The 7861-nt window shown below is 42.0% G+C and overlaps 1 pseudogene; it reads left to right on the forward strand.

The window, feature by feature from the left end:
• Positions 1 to 4294: 4294 nt before the first annotated feature.
• On the forward strand, positions 4295 to 5059 carry LOC103231248 (phosphoglycerate mutase 1-like; annotated as a pseudogene).
• The last annotated feature ends 2802 nt before the right edge of the window (positions 5060 to 7861 follow it).

Raw genomic sequence — 7861 nt, forward strand, 5'->3', positions numbered from 1 at the left:
GATAATAAGCAGGAACTCTTGATCTTTTATTATGGTGTGCTAGATAAAGAGAGTGTGGGGGTTCAAGGTGGAATACTTTATAGTTAACCCTTACGGTCCCTCTTAATTTGAAATGCATGAGAAGAAGAATTGCAGCCCACCTTACTCTGACTTTTATTTGACCTTATTTTATCTGCTTCCTATCTAAAGTGTGCCTTGGCCCCTTTTCAAAGACTGCAGGCTGATGTAAGTGGGCCAAGGGACAGCCAAAAAGATGTTAGGCCCAGAGTAAAGGAGGAAGGCCCTCCAAACCCTGCTCGCAAAATTCAAGCGAAATTAAGCATTAATTGCATCTGTTTTTTATATTTTAGAGTCACTTGATCCAAGAATATTTACGTACATGAGTTGTCAATAATATGTGTCACTGTGCTGTTTCAATAGCAAGCATCATTTAGTTTTTCATTAAAGCATTTGACTAAAGCAGTCATTGCATTGATGTAGACCCATCTTAGAAAGATGGTCCACCTTTTCTTTCAGATCCATCAGAGTTCCCACCTTTGTGTAAACTAGACCCCGGCTATAATTTAGGCATTTCCTGACCTGTCTATTAAAAATCGCCAGGCACAGTGGCTCATGCCTGTAATCCTAGCTACTAGGGATGCTGAAGCAGGAGGATCACTTGAGCCCAGGAGTGGGAGGCTGCAGTGAGGTGTGATAGCTTGGGCAAAAGAACGGACTCTGTCTCTAAAAATAAAAAATAAAATCTTTCTCAGTGACTCAATATTTACTCATAGTAGTTTTTACTGAAATTTAGACTAATTCTACCACAGCTCCGATTAATCCACATTTTGACACCTTTGTGCAAATTAGAAAAATGTGACTCCCCCAGGCAAGCACAGCCTAAAAGCAACCAGATAAGATTTCCACCTACCCTCATCCCTTCCCCCAGGCACCATTGTGCCTAATCCTAAACAGTGCCCTGAAGTCGGGGCACCAGCAGAGAAAGCAGGAGGATCATGTGAATGTAGCCCATCTACCTGCACCTTGCACGGGAGTAGTTTAGTCTTCACTCTGTGTTTGTCCCAACTCAGCTGTCTCTCATTTACAGGCTTCCTGTGCTTTTCCAACTGAGTTTTCATCTGATTCTTCAAAACGCTCATCCTTTCACACAAGTTGCACCTATTAGTAAATGGCAACTTAAGTCACCCTAGAGTTAAGTATTCTGAAACAAAGGGAGAGAGAAGTGGTGTAGGTGTGATCACATTAGTATGAGAGAGAGAGAGACAGAGAGAGAAGCGGAGAAAACAGGATTTAAAGTGCTCTGCTTTGGAAACATAATACTTAAGTTGCTCTAATAAGAAAAATGGGGAGATCTATACAAAAATAACGAATTTAAGTATAAAGCAATTTAAAAGGAAATGTTTTGTGACCATTTAGCACTTTATCATTGGATAATCAAGGAAGTTAAACAACCTGAATGAGTTTATACAGTGATTATGTGGGAAAACGGGACCCCAACCCAGGACTTCGAAGCTGGAACCAATCATTTTTATAAGAGTTAGTCCAAAAAAAGCTGAGGCAGCAAAGTCTACTACGGAATTGATTTTCAGAAACAGGCAATGCTGCTTTGAACTATCATACTTAATGCTGATGATAAGTAAACGCTTCTGAAGTGGATGAAACACGGAAAGTTCTCCTCAAAGCTTAAGGATCCAGCTTGAGAGGGCTTGTTAGTAGTATTAATTTACATTGTGAATAAAGAAAAGATTGTTGAGGAAAGAGGATTTTTCTCCATTTTAAAATAACAAACGGCAGCCATTATTTATCTGAAGCCTCCATAAAACAAGACAATCAAGTCATGTAACATTATTTGGAGATGGAAGATAGAATAAATGATTGTGGCATCAGTTTAGAATAATGAATGCCAGACAGAATATCTCACTTGGATCAGCCAAAAGCTAGTTGTGAGACTTTGGGAAATTTCTTTGGGCTTTTCTCTCTTCTAGAATGATCCACATGATCTTTCCAGCTTTAACATTCCATTGTCTTCCATAGTCAAATGATCTTAGCAGCCTTCTCAGCACCCATATGTGATCAGAAATACCAATTATTGGTCTTTGCAGCAAAGTGATCAAAAAAGAAGACTGCCATCCAAAGAAGAAAATGAAGTTTGTTATCTGATCCCATAAGATGTTTAAGACTTGGGTTTCATTGGCTCTTATTTTAAGAAATCAAGAATAACTTAACAGAGTGGATGTCACCAAAAACAGTTCATGGAAACAGTCAAAAACACAATGGCTTTGGGAAAATGTTCATTTCCAATTTCATAAAAATGAGGATCTAATTTAAAATGAAAAAATGATGTTTGGATATTGCTATCATTTGAATGTCTGTGTCCCTCCAAAACTCATGTTGAGACTTAATCCCCAATGCAACAGTATTAAGAGGTGGGGCCTTGGGGGAAATGATTAAGTCATGAGGGCTCTGCACTTGTGAATGTGATCAATGCCCTTAGAAAAGAGGCTTCGGAGAGCTCTTCATCCCTTTTCCCCTTCTGTCATGTGAAGACACAGCATTTGTCCTCTCTGGAGTACACAGCAACAAGGAACCATCTTGGAAGCAGAAAGCGACCACTTAGTGGACACTGAATCCATCAATGCCTTGGCTGTGAACTTTCCAGGCTCCAGAACTGTGAGAAATTGATTTCTGTTATTCATGAATTACCCATTCTGTGGTATTTGTTACAGCAGCAGAAATAGACTAAGACAGATTGATTTAAAAACTGAGATAGAAGATCCTCTTGTAAAAAAACTGTTTTGCTCCAAAAGCAATTGCAACAAAAGGAAAAATTGACAAATGGTATCTCATTAAATTAAATAGCTTCTGCACAGCAAAAGAAAGTATCATCAGAGTGAGCAAACAACCTACAGAATGGGGGAAAATTTTTGCAAACTATCCATCTGACAAAGGCCTAATATCCAGAGTCTACAAAAGACTAAACAAATTTACAAGAAAAAAGAAAAACTTCATTAAAAAGTAGGCAAAGAATATAAACAGACACTTCTCAAAAGAAGACATTCACATGACCAACAAACAAATGAAAAAAAGCTCAACATCACTTGTCATTAGAGAAATGCAAATCAAAACCACAATGAGATACCATCTCACACCAATCAAAATGGTGATTATTAAAAAATCAAGAATCAGGGCCAGGCACAGTGGCTCACACCTGTAATCCCAGCACTTTGGGAGGCCAAGGCAGATCACCTGAGGGCAGGAGTTCAAGACCAGCCTGACCAACATGGTGAAACCCCGTCTATACTCAAAATACAAAAAGTAGCCAGGCATGGTGGTACATGCCTGTAATCCCAGCTGCTTGGGTGGCTGAGGCAGAAGAATCATTTGAACCCGGGAGGTGGAGTTTGCAGTGAGCTGAGGTCGCACCATTGCACTCCACCCTGGGCAACAAGAGTGAAACTCCGTTTCAAAAAAAAAGTCAAGAAACAATAGATGCTGGTGAGGTTGCAGATAAATAGGAACACTTTTACACTATCGATGGGAGTGTAAATTAGTTCAACTATTGTGGAAGACAGTGTGGTGACTCCTCAAAGATCTACAAGCAGAAGTACCATTTGACCCATTCTGTCATAAAGATATATGCACCTGTATGTTCATTGCAGCAGTCTTCACAATAGCAAAGACATGGAAGCAACTCAAATGCCCATCAATGATAGAATGGATAAAGGAAATGTGGCACATATAAACCATAGAATACTACATAGTCATAAAAAGGAATGAGATCATGTCCTTTGCAGGGACATGGACAGAGCGGGAAGCTGTTATCCTCAGCAAACTAATGCAGAAAATCTGCACATGTTCTCACTTATAAGTGGGAGGTGAATGATGAGAACACATGGACACAGGGAGGAGAACAACACACACTGGGACCTGCTGGGGGTGGGGCAGGGAGAAGGAGGGCACCAGGAAGAATAGCTAATGGATGCTAGGCTTAATACCCAGATGATGGGTTGATCTGTGCAGCAAACCACCATGTCAGACATTTATCCATGTGTGCCATGGTGGGTTGCTATGCAGTTTTTACCTGTATATCCTGCGCATGTATCCCAGAACTTAAAAGTTGAAGAAACATGAAGAAAAAGATAATAAGAGTTGGAGAAAAAATATTGTTATAAATAGAAAACAGATTCTTGACAAAAAAAAATGGCAAATATCAAAAAGTACGAAGAACAAAATATTCTAAAAGTACTCTGGAATCTGCGAACCCCAGTCAGTGCCACATCCCCAGTCCGCCGCCATGGTCGCCTATAAACTGGTGCTGATCTGGTGCTGCAAGGTTGCGTGGAATCTGGAGAACCGCTTCGGTGGCTGGTACCATGCCAATCTGAGCCCGGCAAGCCACGAGGAGACAAAGCGCGGAGGGGGGCAGGCACTGCCAGATGGTGGCTATGAGTTTGACATCTGCTTCACCTCAGTGCAGAAGAAAACGATCCAGACCCTCTAGACAGTGCTAGATGCCATTGATCAGATGTGGCTGCCAGTAGTGAGGACTTGGCGCCTCAAAGAGCGGCACTATGAGGGTCTAACCCGTCTCAATAAAGCAGAAACTGCTGCAAAGCATGGTGACACCCTGTAAAGATCTGGAGGCACTCCTATGATGTCCCATCACCTCCGATGGAGCCCGATCATCCTTTCTACAGCAACATAAGTGAGAATGGCAGGTATGCAGACCTCATAGAAGATCAGCTACCCTCCTGTGATAGTCTGAAGAATGCTATTGCCAGAGCTCTGCCCTTCTGGAATGAAGAAATAGTTTCCCAGATCAAGGAAGGGAAAAGGGTACTGATTGCAGCCCATGGTAACAGCCTCGGAGACATTGTCAAGCATTTGGAGGGTCTCTCTGAAGAGGCCATCATGGAGCTGAACCTGCCTACTAGTATTCCCATTGTCTATGAATTGGACAAGAGTTTGAATCCCATCAAGCCCATAAAGTTCCTGGGGGATGAAGAGACCATGTGCAGTCATGGAAGCTGTGGCTGCCCGGGGCAAGTCCAAGAAGTGAAAGCCAGCGGGCGGGCTGCTGTCCCCAGGAGCACCGTCCCTGCCCGTCGCATCCCTCTGCCGCTCCCTCCTGCACCTGTCACACTGACCACATCAGTAGACATCTTGAGTTGTAGCTGCAGATGGGGACCAGTGGCTCCCATTTTCATTTTAACCATTTTGTCTCCTGCACCCACCTGTTTCATACAATCTAGTCAGAATAGCACTTCTAGGGCACAGGTTCTCAGTCCAAGCTGTGGAAAAGCTCCCCTTATTCAAGAGAGTTTAAAGGTAGTGACTTGGGTTTTTGCAAGTGCTTTGTTTACTAAGGACTTGTGGGGAGGAACCATGCTAAGCCATGACCAATGAGGAGAGGCAAGAGAGACTGTCTGCCCCCTGGAGCCAGTCCTGTGCTCTTCTGCAGTCAGGCTACTGCCTGGCGGCTCTAGTCATTCCGGTGAAAGAGGAATGTAACCTGCATGGTGATGTGACAACTGTTTCCTTTCTGACCCCAGAGAAACTTGCTCTAGAAGGTTGAATCAATCCTGAATTTAGTCAAGGTGTTATATTTTTAAAAAAAGAAAAAAATTATAGTATATATAAATAATACAAAACGATAACCCTTTTGGGGTTTCTCATGGCAGTTGAAATAATCCCACATGTGGTCATCAGAAAATAAGCCATTCCTCATACCAACATGGAATAAGCTCCTTGACCTCTGAGGGGCAAGAGTGCTTCCCACTGTGTGTTTCAGAATCCCTCCCCGCCTCGTTTTGTGGCAGTGAAATGCTTCTTGGTCCTGTCCAAGTATGTCTTTCACTGATTTCTGAATCATATTCTAGTTGCTTGGCCCTGCCACATGGGTCCAATGTTCATTTGAGTATAACTGTACTAAATTCTTTTTCTAGATCAGTATAATAAAGGAGTGATGTGCAATAGAAAATAAAAAATTCGACCGGGCTTGGTGACTCACACCTGTAATCCCAGCACTTTGGGAGGCCGAGGTGGGTGAATCACCTGAAGTCAGGAGTTTGAGACCAGCATGACCAACATGGTGAAACCCCGTCTCTACTAAACATACAAAAATTAGCCTGGCATGGTGGCAGGCGCATGTAATCCCAGCTACTCGGGAGGCTGAGGCATGAGAATGGCTTGAACCCAGGAGGTGGAGGTTGCAGTAAGCCAAGATGGTGCCATTGCACTCCAGCCTGGGCTACAGAGCAAGACTCTGTCTCAAAATAAATAAATAAAATAAAATAAATAAATAAATAAAGCCATTGCTAACATCTTATAGCATAAACTCATTTTTTGTCCTATGCTCATATATACATACAAAATCTTGACATACAAAATCTTGACAAAATTGGAATCATTTTGTAAGTATCATTTAAGTTGATTTTTTTCACTTATCTTGTGTAATTACCATTCCATATTCTTGAATATTCTTTGAGAAGCTTGAAATCTTAAGTTGTACTCTCTCCTTCTTCTACATTTTTGTTGTTGCTGTTTGAGACATGGTCTCATTCTGTGACCCAGGTTGGAATGCAGTGGCACAATCATAGCTCACTGCAGCCTCAATCTCCCAGGTTTAAAGGATCCTTTCACTTCAGCCTCCCAAGTAGCTGGGACTACTGGTGACATGCCACCACACTTGGCTAATTTAGTTTTATTTTTGTAGTGATGGGGTCTCCCTACATTGCCCACGCTGGTCTCGAACTCTTGGGCTCAAGAGATCCTCCCGCCGCAGCTTCCCAAAGTGCTGGGATTACAGAGGTCAGCCACTGTGCCCAGACTAAAGGTAAAGCCTAGTTTCCCTATTTATAAATGGTTTGGTGTTACTGGGTCAAATGATAAAATACATAGAAGATTAATTTTCAAATAGCCAGATCATTCAGTAATTAGAACATTTATTTCTTCAAAAAAAATCAATGAAATAATCATTTCCAATTTTGCTTTCATCTAACAGTTATTTCTAAGTAATTTGGGGTATAACAAATAATAAAACAAGTCCTCTGTGTTGAATGGATTTTGATTTCTGTGATCAATAAAGTACTTGTTGCTGTAGACTGTACACTTGGGTGCCATAAGGCACTCTCTTATTCATGCCATGTAAATATGCAGAGACACCTTTGTGTCAAATAACATAGCCCTTCTAATCAATGTTTTGGCCTCTTTTCTTTTTTTTTTTCTTTTCTTTTCTTTTCTTTTTTTTTTTTTTTTGAGACGGAGTCTCGCTCTGCCGCCCAGGCTGGAGTGCAGTGGCCGGATCTCAGCTCCCTGCAAGCTCCGCCTCCTGGGTTTACGCCATTCTCCTGCCTCAGCCTCCCGAGTAGCTGGGACTACAGGCGCTCGCCACATCGCCCCGCTAGTTTTTTTGTATTTTTAGTAGAGACGGGGTTTCACCGTGTTAGCCAGGATGGTCTCGATCTCCTGACCTCGTGATCCGCCCGTCTCGGTCTCCCAAAGTGCTGGAATTACAGGCTTGAGCCACCGCGCCCGGCCGGCCTCTTTTCTTTTAACTTGGCTTTTTTCACTCGATATATAACAACCTGATTTTAAGTGCTTAATTTTTTTTCCTGTGCCTATACCCTAAAAATCAAAGACTAATGAAAATGCTCACTCTTGCGTTTGATTTGCCAAGCCTGGACCTGCTGTTTACCTGTTAGATGAAGCACTTCATCAGAATTCCACTGTGCTGTGGTGAAAGAGGCTTTATTCTACCAGTGTGGTTAATAAATGCGCATTTTCCAGAGCAACTCAGATATCTTGAAGTATTTTCCATGCTTAAATTAATCAATGCATCACAATTTTGATTGCTAATTTT

Source organism: Chlorocebus sabaeus, chromosome 29 (assembly GCF_047675955.1).
Source record: "Chlorocebus sabaeus isolate Y175 chromosome 29, mChlSab1.0.hap1, whole genome shotgun sequence".
NCBI lineage: Eukaryota > Metazoa > Chordata > Mammalia > Primates > Cercopithecidae > Chlorocebus > Chlorocebus sabaeus.